The sequence below is a fragment of the Cheilinus undulatus genome, linkage group 6 (genome assembly GCF_018320785.1).
Source record: "Cheilinus undulatus linkage group 6, ASM1832078v1, whole genome shotgun sequence".
Taxonomy (NCBI): domain Eukaryota; kingdom Metazoa; phylum Chordata; class Actinopteri; order Labriformes; family Labridae; genus Cheilinus; species Cheilinus undulatus.
This window is the reverse complement of record NC_054870.1, coordinates 7,565,846-7,585,096: the sequence shown is the minus strand read 5'-3', so window position 1 is coordinate 7,585,096 and position 19,251 is coordinate 7,565,846. Positions and strand designations below refer to the sequence as shown.

At 38.3% G+C, this 19,251-nt stretch overlaps 1 protein-coding gene across 3 annotated transcripts in view; it reads right to left on the bottom strand.

Annotated features, from left to right (window-relative positions):
• Positions 1-16,549, bottom strand: part of usp54a (ubiquitin specific peptidase 54a) — a 98,605-nt gene extending 82,056 nt beyond the window's left edge. For 2 of the 3 annotated variants that reach the window (XM_041789743.1, XM_041789745.1), the window contains exon 1: positions 16,471-16,549. The gene's annotated coding sequence lies outside the window, so the exon portion shown is untranslated. Of the gene's footprint in view, positions 1-6,575; positions 6,677-16,470 lie in introns of those variants that run through there. The other variant, XM_041789744.1, reaches the window with a different exon arrangement.
• Positions 16,550-19,251: the final 2,702 nt, after the last annotated feature.

The window sequence follows — 19,251 nt, the reverse complement described above, 5'->3', positions numbered from 1 at the left end:
GACGCTGATATTCAGCATTTTGACGCATATCGGCATCGGCCTTTTTTTTTTTAATCCGGTGGCCGATAAGAGATCAATCTAAACTGGGTTATTTAGGCTCTGATGCAGCCCCGCCTCTCTGTCTGGAGTCACTACTCTCTCTCCAGCACAGTCTGAGCTGCAGCACTGTCCCACCCACTTCACCATCTGATTGGTTACACGTAGCGCCACGGAACGGGTAACAGCCAATCAGCAGTGAAAGCTGTGTGCATGCACACGGCGGAGATTAGAGGAGGAGAAAAAGTTTTGCCGAGAGGAGATGCTCTGGAGAGCAGTTATATGTTTCGAGGGTAAGTCAAGGCAGCAGACTCTCCTGAAATTGTAATAAACATCCAAGTCCTCTACAACTCAGTAACTAGTAACGTTACTGTGAGCCCAATAACGTTATATAAACATTATCAGCAGCTCTGCTCGCTTGCAGTCCCTCCAGACGTGTCTGTTCATCACTGGAAACAAGGTTGCTGGTAAAATCGATATGGAAAAAGTCTGTGGTAGTAGAAGTATGTGTGTGCGAGAGAGAGAGAGTAATGAACTCAGTTCAGTCCAGTTTTATTGCAGGAAAGCACAGTCAGGTGAAGGCTGATTAGCTTTTAGCGTGACGTTAGCACACCAGCTAGCCCACCGGTCCGCTTTCTCCTCCTCTGGCTCTCGACGCTCAGCAGACTGTAGCGATGGGGAGAATGTCTGTTATGGTAGAGAATAGAGTGTGTTTGTGTGGAAGCCACATGAGAAACTCTACAACGCACGACTACTAACATTAATGTAAGGCACATTATGTTAGCGGCAGCGTCTGTTCCTTCTTCTTATTCGGTTGTACGGCGGTTGGCATCCATCACTTTGGTGCATTACCGCCCCCTGTCTGTTCCTATGATAAACACTGATTATTAAAGTGAAGATGCTGTAGGCTATTTAGTGTTTTTAATGGTTTAGTCACTTGAAATAAGGTTGCTGATAATATTGATAGGGAAATAATCAGTGATAATAGTAAGACGTGTGTGTGTGAGAGGGCAATAATGGCTGTTTATCTACCAAGCTATTTTACTTTACATTTTTCTGTGTTGATTGAGAGATCTCAAGCAGCAGAAAATGACATATTGTTAGATGAAGTGTGTCCTGAAGCTGTCTTTGATAGTTTCTTGTAGAGAGGAGCACGATATTGCTGTTCAAGACTTAAGATATAATGTAACTTTGTCATAAAGCCTACAGGAACTACATGGTGTTCAGGAATGAATAGTCTCTTCTATTGCTATTGTACTATTTTTTCAGCTATAGTAACATTAATTGATAGTAATGTAGCAGCCTAGTTTTGATGAAGTTAGGTGTTGGAGATTGTATTCAAAATTTTGACGCCAAAATTTTCACTTTTACTGCAAATGAATATCGGCTCCAACTATCGGTTATCAGCCTCCTTGACAACTAATAATCGGTATCAGTATCGGCCCTGAAAAAAAAAACACCATATCGGTCTATCTCTAGTCAACCTATGATACATTGGTACCTTTCAATACAACATTTTTAAAAATACATTTTCTATTGTTACAAAAAAGCCAAACTGGTGCCAAATGCGGACTGGTTTGGGAGTAGGCCTGGGCGATATGGCCTAAAAATCATATCACGGTATTTTTCTTGCCTTTGACAGTAACAGCATAAGCTGTATCGTGGTATTAAAAACATATAAAAGAGATAACACTTTTCAATCCAAATTCAAGTGTTATTAACCCCCTTCTCCCCTTAAAACAAGCCTTTGATGGCATACTCAATTTATCTCTAAGCATAGTAACACAGAAAAAAAATGTTGTTTTTTGAAGTCTCTCTAGGTTTACTTCTGTCTAACTGCTCTTCAAGTTCCATTTTTCATCTCTATCCTGATTGGTTTAGTACTTCCCTGATTATAATCCGATGATTAGCGGTAAACTAGAGTAGTTATATTCATCATCAACCATGTGTCATGACAGAGATGAGACTCTAGCGATCTAAAAATAGCTCGATGTTGTAAAAACTCCAGAGGAACTTTAGTTTTTGTTTAAATATGAGACTGGATATAAACAATAGCGCTGGACCGTCAGCCGTTCATGTAATCCATGATATTTGCCTCACTTTGGGTTCTAAATGTCGGCTAAGAGAGGAAGGAAAAGCGTGAGCTGCAGTCACAGGGCGTGTTGGGTGTGTGTCTGTGTGTGTGTGTGTGTGTATGTGTGACAAAGGAGAGATCGTTTGTCTGTCTGTGAGTGCAGGTCGGTCTGACAACAAGCATCAACGAACTAACTTTAGCTTGTTGAATAAGTGAGTGACCAATGTTTATAAGTTATCAGAATTTCAATAACTTTAAGAGGCTGAGGCTGACCTGTGGCTCCTCTGGGATAAAATAATTACAAGAGGACGTAATAAAAGCAGAATCCCACTATAAGAGTCCGTCATTCAAATCATATCCTCAGGCTGTTGTCATTAGTATGATCTTAAAGTGTTTATGTATGTTTGTAAGGAGGGAGGCAAAGTAATAACATAAAGAATATCATTTTCATTTTTTAAAATAATTTATTATTGTGTGTTTATTCTGTGGCATGTTTAAGTTATTTAATGTTAAATTTTGAATTAGTGGTTCCCCCGGGGGAAAAAAATCATCCGTTTCATCAATGATTGAAATCACTGTTTGTAGCAGCCCTATACATCACAGCACAACGTAGGCATTTAAACCGATGATGACGGTGTTGCAGAAATCCATTTCGTGGCAAAATTTTACCAGTGACAGTATTAATACCGGTTTATCGGCCACCTTGTTGGGAGGTACAAGATGGACTTTTATTACCGGCCTGAGCAACATGATCTTCATCTCTAAAGAAAGGTGCAAAGATCACAATAAGCAAGGCTGAATGGACATCAGCTGTGGAGAAACATATAACCAAGGTCAGGGTCAACCTTGTCAAACCATTACTAGCTGTACTGTGCCAAATATGACTGCTTGGTGAAAACAGGGCAGATGTAAGCACTGTCCGACTCCAGGCTTTGGACCGATTCTTCTAATCCATGTCTGCTGCCACTTCTCTCTCTGCTTTATAAACTTTAGCCTCAATGTGTCACTAGGTTCAAAAGTAGATCATGATTTTTGTGTTTTGATGTGTGAACCGTTGGCACAGCCATAAACAGTACAAAATGTTGCCTTTTTTTGCACAAATCACTTCCTGCTCTTGATCTGGAGTTCTTCACTGTAACATAACATCATCTAAAAACCACCAATCATGCCAAAACACACCTGTAACAGCTACTTAACAACCCAGCTGCATTGTTAAAGCCTCTTGTGTGCACCACATGACCGCTTTAACCGGTGATGATGGTGTTGCAAAATTCCATATCATGGCAGAAATGTTACCAGTGGCGGTACTGATACTGGTTACTGGATACTCTTCACTAGCTGAAAGACAAAAAAATGAAACACAACCTAGAATCACAGCATCACTGACTGTGTATGGAGATGCTTTGAAAGTGATGACAACTCCCATTAATCATGCCAGGCTAATTTGGCAAACAATAAACACACACATATATACTGGCATGTTTATATTTGTGCGTCATGGCCTGGCACGGCTGGCACCACGGTACGGTCCTCTCTAGAGTCAAACTGATAAACGTCTACCACTGGTTGGATTGTCATCCATGGAAACTGGAGTTTAGAAACATATTAATTCTTCTTTCTGGGTGAAGCTCAGTGATGACCAGTGGTAAGGTTTATTTAAATCCACAGGTGCTGTGTCCTTTCACAAGCTTCCTGTATCACCATCAAAGCACAACTATATATATTTAATATATATTGTTATTTATATATATATATATATTTCCTCACATTTCCAGATCCTTTATGATAGTAGTTTATTATTATCTCTCATATCACCTCTCACCCATGTGAGAGGAAAGAGAAAAAGAGAGATATTACATTTGATCCTCTGTCCAAATGTTGCTCATTTTACTTCGGTTTAAAAACAACGCTTCAACTGTTAATCACCTCCATCCTGCACACATCGCCTCATAAACATCTCTGTTTTAGACCTGTAGCATTTTGTTAAAGTATGAAGGAAGCATTGCTGTAGGTAGTGAAGTTTGTAGTGCATGCACGCCGGTCAACGAAGTTCAAATCACCTCTAACAACTCATAACATCAACTACTAAGAGTTAAAAAGTTTGTGCATCCAAACTGTTTTCCTGATGATAACACAGGAGAGCGCCTTTCTCAAGGCCTAAAGATGCTCTCATGTTGTGAAACTTGTCAGAAACTTGTCAAGAGTGCATCAGCAGAGGTAACAGGACTAATGTAATCAAAGCTTTGACAAGACTGCAGTGTTTTGACCATCAGCTGCATCCTTGGGATTGGAGAGTTTTGTGTAGGTTTGCATCACTCTTAATGAAGAAATAAAAACATTATTTTTTATAATCAACAACACAAAACAGAGAAAACATCTAAACTTTCCAATCACTATAAAAGACTGCTGAAAGATTGTGAGAGTATTTCATGATCTATGTTTTTTTACATGAATGCCTGACATGGCATTTTCATGGCATAGACAAACTCTGATCTGTTTGTTGGTTAATGTGATAGAAAATGTTAGCATATCAGGTATTTTACCCCAAAGAAGAGATTAAAAAAACTGGCGTTGGCATCTGAAAAATGTTTAAGTTAAACATCAACATCAGCTCTAATTTTAAAATCAGTACATCTCTAGTAATAAGTTTGTTCTGTACATTTTCTGCTCACCAGTGTGTTCTCCTCTGCTCTGTTACTACTGTGGATAGGTTCAATAACAGAAAGCATTTCTATAAAGACAGAAGCTGTCATTATAGTATTGGACTGCTCTGCCCGCTGTCTTGGACATCTTGTAAACACTGATACCTCGTGTCAGTTATAAGCCCTGCCTCTTGACCCCCCTGACCCTACTGTCAGACAAGAAAGCATACTGTGAAGAACTTCAGAAAATCTCATGATCAGGCTTTGTTTAAGGAACACTTGCTTCCTTGTAACCTGTTCTTTAAATGTTATAAAATGAAAATTGTCATTACCGAAAAGTGATTTCCCACTAGATGTACAGGCCTATCCATCGTATGCCCAAAAAAGTCATTTTTAAGTTTTTGCAATTTCCTGCACTTTATTTTGCAGGTTGTAAAAGCCAGGAGACTTTTAGTTGTTTCTCCTCCGTTACATCCCCTGTTGTGAATGTATTGTTCTAATTTTCACCCCCCTCACATTCCTCACAGAGGCAGCAGCTTCCATCGGCTGAGTGAATAAACAGTAAATCATGCAGACTGGGAGGAGCTCCTCCTCCTCTTCTTTCAGCACATTATTTTCCCATGAATCCTGCTGAATAATGTCCCTTTAATTTAAAGCTTAGTGGCTGCACTAAAGTGCTGCAAAACCCTTTATTTCTGCAAAACACTGGAATCCTAGAAACGCATCACTTCCACCAGAGGTTTCCTGAAGAGATCCCAGCATCGCTCTCAGGGTGGTTCCTTCATCTCAGATGGAGACCAGCACTGCCCACTGACAGATCTGACCAGCACTAGTCATTTAATTGTGTAATAAATGTCTCAATTTATTATTGGAAAATGATGAACCATCGTTGTTAATAATCAAGTTTAAACCACCAGGACTTGAGTTTGCACACAGGAATGTGAGCTCAACAAGTCAATTCATCAATGTCAGGCAAACTCTGTATTTAATAATATATCTCATGCACACATGATCTACTTATTCCTTTATAAAATCTGTGTTAATCATAGCAAGTTTCCAGCACATATTGCCCCATTTAACATGCTCAGGTCGGCACAACACCAAACTATATTATCAAGTTTTCCAATTCTAAATGTATTAGCTCACCTGCCAGTGTAGGATCACTACAGAAAAGTCCTAAGTTACTTTAAAATCATTGTTTCACTTAAGACATCAGCAGATATCAGAACTGGACACAGCACTGGAAATGAAAATGCGTCACTTTTAAACGTGCTTCGTCTCTTTCTCCCATAATTTTGTTCAGCAGTGATGAGGAAAGCACGCTAAGGGTCGAATTTCACGAGGACTAAAGTGCTAAATGCATGCCAAATTAACCGGAGCACTCAGGCCAAATTATACCCCCCACCATATGCTGAGGAGAAATGTTGTGTTTAAAAGGCTGACTGTGTTTTTGAACGGAGTGTGGTGCAGCAGCAGCAGTGCTCACTCTTCTCACTACAACCAGACTACAACGCACCGGGGCTACATTACATCACTTCCAGCAAACTTCACGGTGAACAATGAGGACGAATCAGCATCAGTGCTCCGTTTCAACGCACTATTATTTCGAATAAATTCGCTAATAACGACAAAATAGCCCAATTTATCCGCGTATTTAGAGCGTGTCGTTCACTATCAAGCAGCCTGTTAGTAACCGGTGCCGACAGCGTAGTATTAGCTAACGCCGGTGAATGAGAGTAACGGTTGCTACGTTGCAAACCAGTCGTCATCATCAAAGCACAAACACACGAAAACAGCCAGACGGAAGTTGGACAGTGGCTCACCTAGGGTCCGTTATCCGGCGAATAAGCAGGAATCCCGGTCGACCTAGAGCCAGTTTGTTCACAGCTCAGAGAAGCGGCGGTTATTGTGTTTAAAGCGGCAGAATGGAGGAGTGTGATAGAGGGGGAGGAGTTACTACCTGCAGCACTGTGCGCGCGAGCGGCAGCGCGTGCGTCAGTGTCAACATGTGAGTGAGTGGAAGACGGACTCAGCCCATTTTTAACAGTTAAAGCACCAGTACAGCGCTGTCCAAACTCTATCCTACGAACTGAATCACTGCATTTAAACTCTACTTACGTAAACATGCTGCCTCCTGTCTGGCTGAATCTACTGCACAATAGCGTTGCCTCTTCTAGCACTGCACCAACCGATGATTACACCCACTACTAAAAAGTATGCTATCACATAAATTTATGAAAGGTCATTTCCACCTCTAAAATGAGGTATTTTTAATACTGAACTGAAATTTTACAATAATATAATCATGACTGGGAGATAGAACGATGAATTTATGAGAAGAAAATCATAATTATGTGAATAAACAGTGAGAACTATGAGAGAAAGTCATAATTACAAGACAAAAAGCCAAATCATGGTTTAAAAAAGTCATAATCGTGGGATTAAAAGTAATCATCAGATATAAAGTCCAAATATGAATGAAAGTCATAATTATGAGATAAAAAGTCAAACTTATCAGAAGAAAGGCATGATCATGAAATAGTTATACGAACAAGATAAAAAGTAAAAAGGTTAGATAAAAGAGTCATAATTATGATAAAAAAGAATAAATGAGATAAAAAGACATGGTCATTAAATAGAGAGTTGTAAGTATGAGATAAAAAGTAAAAAATGAGAGATTAAAGAGTCAAAATCATGATTTAAAGTTGAAATGAGATTCATAAAGACATAATGAAATAAAAGCCACAAGTTTAAGATAAAAAGTCAAAATTATGAGATAAGTCATGATCATGAAATAGAGATTTATAAGTAGGAGATAAAAATTAAAAAATGTGACATTAAAAAGTTGTAATCATGATAAAATGTTGAAATGAGATAAAAAGACATAATCATGCACTAAAAAGCCACAAGTTTAAGATAACAAGTCAAAATTATGAGATTGAAGTCATAATCATTAAAATAGAGAGTTATAAGTATGAGATAAAAAGTTAAAAAATGTTAGATTAAATAGTCATAATTACAATGAAATGTTGAAATGAGATAAAAAGACAAAACCATGCAATTAAAAGACACATGTTTAATGCAGTGCTTTCCAGCAGCAAAAATAATTGATTTGCAGTTTAGCAAAATATAAAGCTAAACCAAACAATATCATAAAATATAAAGCTAAACCAAACAATATCAGATCAGTGCATAAACTCATGTACTCGCCAATAGCACTACCTGCATTTTAAATAGTAGTAACATATTTCTGATACTGCTAAGGAATCAGAACAACCCTACAGAATACCAACATTTTTTTCATGAATTTTTATCACCAGAGATCTACTTTTAGCTGATCTATGCTTAGTTTTCCTCAGGGAATAAAATGTAATCCACTCTCATTTTTAATCGCATGAACAGTATCACCAGCAAACACAGGTCAAGTTTCAGCTGGTGGGCCTATCTCCACCTTATTTATCATTTTCAGGGAAAGGAATTTAAAAAAAGAATTTCAGCTGTTTTAATGGTGATTAAAGATGCGGTCCAACAGTTAACAAACGGTGGGGATGTGTGCAGTTGTACAACCAGAATATCCAAAATACAAAAAACACATCAGAGATGAGGGCAGCTCGTTAGGCCATAGTCGGCCGTTGTGTGTCCCTGTACACTGCTTGACAAACAAAGCATAACCAGGCTGAAAGAAGGCTCAGCTTCCAATGCTGAATGGCTGAAAATCAGTAAGTGTATGCCTAGCTAAAAAAAAAAATAGCCTGAAAAAAAATGTCTGCCTTTAGTTTTGTTTCATATGTATGTTTGTATAAACAAGAATGCCCTTTAGAGAGTAACAACGACAAAACAACAATGAATAATGAAGTCATCGAAATATTCTAAAAAACCTTGAATGATTCCCAGAATCTGTTACTGAAACACTCAAATACTCAAGGGTTAAAGCTGGGAAAATCAGTGAGCAGTCACACTCAGGTTGTGTGTGCGTGTGTGGCTGTATTGACCAGGGTATTGATCACATTAGAAACACCAGAGGACATGTAAGGATCAATACATGGCAGCTCACCGCAGCCTGCCACAACACACAATGCAGATTTACAGAGACTCATAAACTTCCCAATCAACATGTTCATTATAATAACGGTGTGACCGACACATTACACAGTCGTGGCAGTTCAATGACTCTACAGCTATCAGCCAATCCTTCAGATATGTCTGTTTTAACCAACTGATACTGCAGGTACTCATCTAAATCTGTTCCATATTAATCTTACAGGGAAATTCATGACTACTTTCTGACTCTAAAGCTTCTGTTGCAGCTGTGAGCACTTAAAAATTGAAAAACAAACTAACTGAACCACCACATTATAAAATTGATTTATGTCTTTTGGGTCATGGAGACAATTAAATATGAGATGATTTTTTACAAGTGGAAACTGATGCAGTCAGGCAATAACAACAACAACCATACAGCACTAAAGTGCTGGTATGTTCTGTTCAGCTTTTCACCAGTATTTTTTGGTTGTCTGAAGAGAGTAGTACCAGAACTAGCACTGGAATGAACGAGCAGGGTGCACACTACAAAATAATCTTGTGGGCCAAGATCCCCTCTCCAACCAAAGTCAGCAAAGGCCCCATCATTGTATAGTTTTAAAGAGTGACTTGCCAGCTTTTCCTGACAAAATTATTCGGCCACCATACATTTACAGCAACAGGGACAATAATAACACCGTATTCCCCCCTTTTGCAGGTATAGCTGTCTCCACTCTTATTGTAAGGCTTTCCACAAGATTTTAGAATGTCTTCTTGTGGGAATTTATGCCCATTCATTCTGTAGAGCATTTATGAGGTCAGGTACTGATGTTGGACAAGAAGGCCTGATCACAATCTCTATTTCAGTTTATCCCAAAAGTGCTTGATGGTCGTTGAGGTCAGGGCTCAGCCAGTCAAGTTCTTCCACACCAAACTCATCAAACCATGTCTTTATAGTCTTTGTTTTGTGCAATGGAGCACAGTCATGTTAGAATACAAAAGGGCCTTCCTTGAACTGTTGCCACACAGTTGGAAGCATAGCATTCTCCAAAATGTCTTGGGGCTGAAGCATTAAGATTAGCCTTCACTGGAGATAAGGGGCCCAGCCCAGATTTTTGCTAGAAAAGCCTGAAAAGGTGTATTTTTCATAATATGTCACCTTTAACCCTCAGGCATCACTAGGGACATTTTTGTCCATCTGGGCAATTTTTTCATCTTTATCTGCTCACCATTTTGTCTGTGTTAGTCCATATGGTCCATTTTTTTTTTGCAACAAAGTTTCTTTCAGGGCAAATTTTTGAATTCAGAGTTCAATTGCTCCAATACACAGGTGTCAAACTCAATGCCTGGGGGCCAAATCGGGCCCTTGGAACAGTTAATTCCGGCCCGCCAGATGATCTCATATTCTGTTATAACTGGCCCATCAGTATGAGGTCTACAGATTTCCTCCAGTATAAAAATGTGAACTTATCTTTGATAATTTAAGATATCCTTGTTAAGTCACAAAATCTGGAAAATTAAGGAGTAAAAATATGTAGATAAGAAGTCAGGAACGTGGGAAAAGAAATTAATTTGTGTTTTAATTTCACATTTTCAATTTAGCATCTCACAATTAGGACTCAAACTTAGGATTTTGACTTTTAATTTCATACTTTAAGCATTTCAACTCATAATTTTGACTTCTCATATAATATATTGAGCTTTAAGATTCATAATTCTAATTTTTAGTGATATTTTGACCTTTTTAACCAATTATTTTGTGTTTTACCTCAAACTTTGACACCATAATCCCATAGATTTATACTCACAATTTAAAATTGTTAATCATATTTTGACTTTTAATTTCATGATTTTGACTTTCTACTATTTTTGCCATCAAAAACATTATTTTTCAATTTCCATTTCATGTTTTGACCTTTTTGAACTAATACATTTACTTTTTTTCAGATTGTGAGTCTTTAAACATATCTTTTTAACTTCTTAAATGTCAAAGTCATTTATCATCAGTGCAAAGTTTTTTTTTCATATTTTATAACTGGTTAAATAAGAATGATAGTTTCTGGTTAAAAAGGTGACCCTGTTAGGCCCTCAGGTTAGTCCTGAATCCAGAATCAGGCCCCTGCTGAGTTTGAGTTCAACACCCCTGCTCTAATAGGTCAGGGGAACACTGTGAAACAAATTTACTACCCTTTAAAGCCATTAAGGACAAAAATGTCCACTTCCAAAAAACTGCTTTAAAAACAACAGATTGATTTTTTTTTCCTGCTTTTTGCATTTGCATGGTATAATCATGCATTCTGTAAGGTTATGGTTTCATTTTTGAGAAATATAGTCAAACTTGTCATTTTTACTGTTCATCACTAAAATCAGCCATTTCCCCATTATAGGCATATGCATAAAAAGCCTGTAATTTCATTTCAGAATGCACAATTATATCATGCAATGACTATGAGATCAAAAAATGTGGTTCGAATGGGAGTCAATGGAGACATTTTTGTCCACAAGTGACTCAAAAGAATAGTAAATTTTAAATTGGATGCTACACAAAAACTAATAATGCATCACAGACAGTTTTTTGGCTAATTTTTGACATACCCAGGACTGATTTAAGAAAACACCCCCCACCCCCCCAATATTAGTTATTTGGAAAATAATCACTGTTTTGTGTGATTGTTTTTAGAAAAAATCTGACCATCCTGTAATCAAACTGGCATTTAAAGGGTTAAAATCCTGAAAACTATTCAATAATTGATTGTTTTGATCAGAACTGAAGTTGATCAGAAGATTTGACCAAAAAAAGCAGAAACAATATTAACACATGCTGTTTTTATTGCCGTTTTTGGAAGTGGGCATTTTTGTCCTTAATAACTCAAAAGGGTAGTAAATTTTAAATCGTATGCTCCACAAAAACTAATAATGCATCAAAGGCAATATTTTGACTAATGTTTGACATATCCAAGCTAGATTTAGAAATAATGCCCCAGCCATACAACATTTGATTTAAGGATGATATCACATTTTTTCACTTTTTTTCATAAAAAACAACATTGACTTTAACTAATCAAACTGGCATTCAAAGGGTTAAAAATTCTCAAATGATTGAATGCTTGGTAGTTCTGAGCACAGCTGAAGTTGTTTAAGGGATTTATGCAAAAAAAGCTGAAAAAAATATTAATCTGTTAAGTTTTTATAGCAGCTTTTTGGAAGTGGGCCTTTGTGTCCTGAATGGCTTTAAAGGGTAGTAAACTAAAGTGATGCCTGAGGGTTAAAAATCTCTGTCTCATACAAGAGAGCTGGGTTGCAAACCCCAGCATTTCCCAATCTTAATGTTGTTATGTTTTTGAGCTCTGCAGAATGGCAAAGTTTTATTTGCTGTATCCATGGCTTGACATTAACTTTTTACTCACCAGACAGGGTGGCTAGTGGTTTTGCAAACTTTTTAGCCATGCAGTGTTGACACTAGCCACATTTTTGGTGTTTGGAAACTGTATGCTATTTGCTAAATTCGGTACGTATGGTACAACATGACACACATGCTTTATTTTCCCTCATCAGTATGATCATATCAGCACTCCTATCAATAAAGCACTTCTCTCTGTACATATGAAGCAGCACACTACAGAGACATGTATCACACTTCACTGTTAGAGATAGTCATCTAACAGTCAGTGGCTAGTTAGCGGGTTTAAATGTCAAGCCCTGGCTGGATTATTCTGGTTTTACAATTAAAGTAGTTGTTCTGTTTGTCATCAGTCTTGTAATATTTACACACTACTTTTGTCTGTTAGCTACTCCTGCATTGAAAAAGCCATCATAATCTCTGTGTATTAGTTTGAGGTATTATCCAGCTACAACAGATGCTGCAACTACTGAGCTAGCCTCGTAGCTCGCTATACATCAAATGTTTTTTGTTATGTTTGGTTGTAGCTTTTCGAGACTTTGTGTCCCATGCAAATCAAAAATCATTTCAGAGTATTAAGAATAATTCACATTTGGTGAATTGATGTTGTACCAGAAATGAAGTTTTATCTCACAAAAAGTCCCCCAAACACGAGCTAAGTAAGCAGTTTGTTCATATGAAACAATATATCCCAGGGTAACAAAGTTTCAATAGAAAAACAAACAAGAGCGTGAAATATGTGAGAGATGGAACGCAGTCAAATGTGGTTAAAAATAAATTTATGATGTTTAATGAAATAAAACTTGAGAAGCAGTCAGTCTCATATGTTTTTGGGTGGAGAGAAGATTGGAACCACAGCTCAGCCCTCAAACATTCCTCTGCTGTAAACTCCTCAGCCTGCTTCCTATAAAACAGGGCTGAAGAGGGACAAACAGGGCAGAACTGAGTTCAGCAGGGCTAAATGCAGTAGTATGACACATTTTTATCACTTGTTTTCTATAAAAGGACATTTCTTTCATTTTATTAAAGGTTCATGTTGCATTTTTTGGAAGCTCAGCTGGATTTCTCCACGTGTCATTCCACAGAAAGTCCAAACAAGTTCAGCTTGTTGACCGTTGTTTTTAATGTCTGTTCATCTAAAAAGCATTTACAACTTACAGTCCCTTTTGTTGACTTAATGCTGGATTTGATGCTCCACTGTCCCTCCATAGCTTCAGTTATTGTCTGTTTAAGAAAGTGACTTATTAAATGGCTGCAGTTTTCCTCTAAGAGCATGGTCTTGTTGCCGTGTTTCCAAGCTGTAATTTGCTTCCTCCAGATTCATTTTTACTTCAAATGGCAATAGATAAGTAGGGTAATGAGGTATGAGCATATGCATATTTCAGGTTAGCATGGTTACTTGATAAAGATTATCGTTAGCCAGAAAGCGTGCAAGACTTGTGTTAAAATTTGGAGCACATACCTAGTAAATGGTAATAATGGTTGAGTGATAGCATTTGTGGCTAGGACTTTGATTGATGTTAACATAGCTGTGGATGATGAATGATCAAAACAGCCTCTTTGCCAAGTCTTTGAAGCCCTCTGTGAGCCGGCCCCGCCCACAGTGTCTGGACCAGCCCACCAGGTCCTGGGCACCCAGTATACGGAGAACTGGATCAGGCCCCGGAAAGTACACCAGGTGCCTATAACAGTGCAGCTGCCTTTCCCATATGAAGCAGCTGACCCTTCACATCCCTGCTCTCCTGAGCACGTCACAGTCTTGCCAATGGTACCAAAAATGTGCAGAGGAGAAGTTTTCACAAAGGAGTCCAGCCAGCACCTCTGGCCATCAGTGAGGCCTCACAAAAGTAGAGTATACTGAAACGCCACACTGCCTTGCTCAGCCAACCCATCACCCCATGCATGAGTCAGAATGTGACTCATGCACAGGGTTGGTGATCTGCTCTACAAACCATTCAAACACAAAGATCCACACAAAGACAAAGATTCAATGGCAGCATCCAAGGCATCCCCAAATGCCTGAATCTTTGTTTGGCTTAGGATATGTGCATTCCCAACATAAGTAATGAGACCAGCCTCAGTGATCTAACCTGACACACCAGATGGATTTGTTTCACACATCTATCTGGAAAACCTCCCAAAGACTGTGTTTGGAAAAGGGTAGAGCCTTTGAAAAAAACACTCAGACGGTGATTGGATGAACATTATGTCAGTCACATCTTTGCGGGCCAGTCGGAGCAACAAAACACATGACGTCGTAGGTACGAGCCGCTACTGAGGAAAATACCCCATAGAGAACTGCATAACGTGAACCATGGTGGCTGTAGACATGTCAGTACACGACTCACTGCTGTTCTTTGTTCTTCAAATGTCATCAAGTTCTGATAAAACTGACGCTATAGCAGCATCCATGCTAATCTTTTCTGCCATAACTGCACCAGCCTCTTGTCACTACATCACGACTCTGCCGCACCCAAAAGTACTGCCTCTTACTCGTGATTGGTCCAGTCACTTTCTAACCGGGCCCAATCTGTTCAGATGGGAGCTTTGCAAGATGGATTCACCAGTAGGAAACACAGAAACGGGTGAATCCATCAGCTTTGCAAGGTTATCAGTGATCTGTACATCACCAAATGACACAGCCCCTGTTTCCCACCCCACTTTAATCAATACAGGTTAAGTCAGGTGAAACCAATTTTTTTTATTGTATGAAGAACAACAAAAACACAACAGAGGGGGGCATTTCAAGTTTAAATAGTTAAATAGATCGTATGTGCTCTGTAATTATAAATACATTTTAATTTTTTCATTAGATCTCAGAGCATGTGAAACTACAAGTTTAAAGTGTAGATCCTTAAGACTTTCCCTATGTTATTATTTTCTACAATAAAGAGCAGCTAATTAGTGAATTTTGGTATAGGACGTGTTTTCACTGGAAAGACTCCCTGTCAGTGATATGTTTATGTTTTGACTGTACCCGGAAAGATCGAGAAGGGGGTATCTGCAGGCCTCAGGCTGCAGTTTTAGGACCACAGATTCAGGACCGTAGAAATAGGACCCTGCTTACGCACATGCGTGTTGTTGATGAGCATTTGTTTAAATACAGATTGCTAGCTAATACTATTGCTACGATTAACAACAGTGATGGGCGATAAACAGAGTGTAAGCATTTGGGGAGTTAAGTTTGATCTGGTTAAACAAGACATAAATTTAATCCAAACAAAATGAACAGCATGTTGCTGCATGGGGTTGTGGAACATTACTGATAAGAAAACATTGATGATGTTAAGGGAACTAATGTTTTTTTTAATAATGTTACACAGGTTATTATAAACTAGCTAACATTAGGCTAAATATATATTTATATGTATATTTTCTTGCATTTCTCCCTCCCTCAGGTGTCCCTGAAGCCTTCGGCAAGCCCTGTGCCCCACTTACCCCCTGGTTCTGTTCTAAATATTTTGTTTTTTCTCTTGTTTTCATGTTGTATTTAGTGGAAAATAAAGAAAAGTTTGGAATAAGAGTTTGTGAATTTAATGGGATCAAAGACTTTGGGGAAACAATGGTTTAACATGTATAAAAGGTTATATAAAATAAAGAAAAACACTTATCATGAAAAAGTACTTCAAGTTAACTTAAAATTCCTGCCTATCAAAGTCATGTGTACTCGCTGCGGCGTGTGGCGCTGTTGCGAAAAACACGGGTCCTGGTTCAACGGTCTAGAATCTGCTGTCGGTTTGAACCTGCTGTAACTTGTTTTTTAATAGCAAAGCTCCTCCGCTTCACTGGTGGCGCTGTTGTGACAAAGCACGGGTCCTAGATCTGCGGTCCTGAAACTGCTGCCTGCGAGCCTGCAGATAGGGACTACTGGAAAGATCAGCAAAGAGAAAAGAGGGAAGACTTTGTCCACAGGGGGGGCCAAAATCACCACAAACTCAGAGCTCCTCATAGATGCAGGCCAAAAAAGCTCACATGAGCATTCAAACCAACTCATAGCTCACAATATATAACCAGTGTAGGTAGGTGTCTTCTTTAGACATGGATTTACATCCACCATGCAGTATGATATAAAGGTATAATAAGGTTAATGCTGGCTTTGAAGTGGGAAAATAAAATTGTTAACTGATACCTTTAGCTAGTGGATATGCAAATATCAATCTGATGTCTCTTCATGGCTCATCAATCTAGTAGCACTAAGTGATTGTCAGATACCCTTTTCATAAGAGTTTCACAAGCTTGGCCTAAAACCAGAGTGAAATGGCTCTAATGATAACAGACAATGGCAGATGTTAGCTTACCTTAGCATAAAGACCAAATGGTGTTTACAAAATGATCCTGTCAGCACCTCTGAATGTCCTCTGATCGCCACATTATCTCTTCTTTGTTTATTCTGTATGAAACAGGAGCAAAAGGACATGTTGTGATTTATTTCCCCCTTGGTTCATGCGCTGAAATATATCTTGCTCTGTTAGCAGCAACTTCCTCAAGTTTTGGCAGCCTGTCAGTGATGACAGGACTTGTTTGTGTAGCTCAAACAAACAAATATTTAAGTACTTAAGCTGGACTGTGCGTGCAAACACGCGTCAATTCAGACACCCGGATTCCCCTGTTTTATAAAAATGTCATCTACAGCATACATGCGATAATAAACCTTAGTTATCATTTTCCCAGAATAATGTAAAAGAAAGCGCAGGTGAAGTGAAGCGAGTATCATAGCAGTCTGTAGAGAGAGGGCAGTCTTATGACTGTCAGATGGATGCTTGTTTTTACACTCACATGACAGGATGTGTTTGGACAGAGATCATGCAGGAAATGTAGAAAACTAATGTTTGTGCTTCATGCTTACAGCATGTTTGGATCAAAGTTAAACTGCTCATATTTCAAATCTCATCTGTTTCCATGTGAATGAAATCTGCACAGAATGAGATGGGATAGCTCAATGAACCAACTCTGACATGTTTTAAAATGAATATCACAGTAGCCCACTATCCTGGCAGTGTTTCCAGCAGTGGAAAGAGTCCAGCCTTTTTTTAACCCCCTGGTGAGAATTTCCACTGCAGGGTGACAGAAACAGCAGCAGTGATGATATGATGTTCATCAGCGTGCATGTTTTTCACACTGTCAAAGCACGTTTACATAAATGGATCACTATCTGGTAGTGCTGGGCAGATGATCAACTTCCAGTCCCAATTAAAATTTTGGCTTTCCATGATTTTAAAAACACACTCAAAAATGATTCTAGGCCTTAGTAATAGCTAAGTTTTATTTTGGGGTAAAGTTGAACTGAATTAAATCAAATCAGATGTTGTTCAATCATTATAGCTAAATAAAATGTAAACAGGTTTCATATAAACTCAATAAAAACATTTGAGTAAACTTAACATCGATTTCTGAGTGAAGTGTAACTCAATGACACCAAATTAAATATATTAAGTATATATTAAGTAATGCCATGTCATTAAAAAGCAAATAAATACATATAGGGACCAAAGCGCCATAAAACACCCATATTAAACCAGTGACCCACATGAGTCAGCTTTCGGCCGATAAAAACTCAGATATGATTGTGACATATCACATAAATCTATCACTCCTCACTCATCAGTCATTTTGCTCAGGATGCATTTGGTGTGCAGGTCCAGCTAGCAAAGATGGATAAATATTTAAGCGCGTCCACTTCATCATAGGCCCAAACCAGCCAAACTTAGAAAATATGATGACGGCTATCTCGAGTTTGTTTAATTGAGAACAGCAACGGACGATCAAAACGTGTTGTGTGTCTTCATGAGTTTGCAAATGAAGCCATGAAGCCTGCTAAGCTAAAGTGTCATCTGATTTAAGGACAAAACAAAAAACAAAAGATTCTTTCTTACTTTTTTTTTCTTAACGAAAATGGCAGTTAACATATGTTTGTTGTAGGTTTGTTATCATTACTCATATTTTTCACTTTGATTAAATACTAACAAATAACTGAAACTTCAAACATGATATTTCTCTAGTTTAATGCAGTATGTCTCCCCTTTTCTTCTCATTGCATTTAGAAATTCCCTTATTTTGCAAATTAAACTGTTATTGTTTCATTTTGGATTTTTTTACTGTCTTAAAGTTTGGGTAGCTGACTTCCTGCTTGGATATAGAACTGCTCTTGTTTTGGAAGAAAATATTAAACCTTGGGTAGGTCAAAGATCATGACATGAAACTAATGGTGGAAAAAGGAACTTGTTATGGACTGAAAGGAAAACAGGGAACCCTAAAAGTAGTAAATGTTATCGTATGTTTGAATGATATTACACGCTGGAGATGACTTTTGACCTTAAGTGAAATGAGACATTCAGGAACAGTGGTTGACTTACACCCACCGGCCACATTATTAGGTACACCTGTTCAATTGCTTGTTATCACAAATATCTACTCCAACTAATCCCATGGCAGCAACTCAATGCATTTAGACAAGACGACTTGCTGAAGTTCAACCTGAGCATCAGAATGGAGACTGGAGAACTGGCAGACTGGTTCAAGATGATAAAAGGGCAACAGTAATTCAGATACTCACTTATTACAACCAACTATGCTGAAAAGTTCTCTACCTCTACAAACCTCTCCATTGCTTCACAGTTTAAGATTTTGATTTTTGTTCTGAGTTGCAGTTTGTTAAACAGGAGCATAAATATGAGAAACACAGAGAGAGAACACACTCCAAAAGCTGAAGACTGAACCATTTGATGCATTTTCTGCTAAGAACAGCTTTTGTATAACATAAAGCACAAACATCTAACAAATCATCTCTGTGTTCTCACAGGGTCTGCTTTAAGTCTGTTGTCTGGACTCAAGAGCTCCAAAACACAAGATCTCTATCTTTTTTCCCTTAATTGGACATTAAAAATGTTGAATGGGAAAAAAGGGACAAAGCTGAGCAGAGTGAGCCCAAACACAAAAGGCAGTCGGGACATCAGAGGTCAGATGTCACAGTAGTTAGACAGTGTGGTCATTAGTGGGAGGTTAGAGCAAGAAAACCAAAAGGCCCTCTATTTAAAACTAAAAATGACAGGGGCACTTTTTCCAGCCCTTGAAGGTACAAG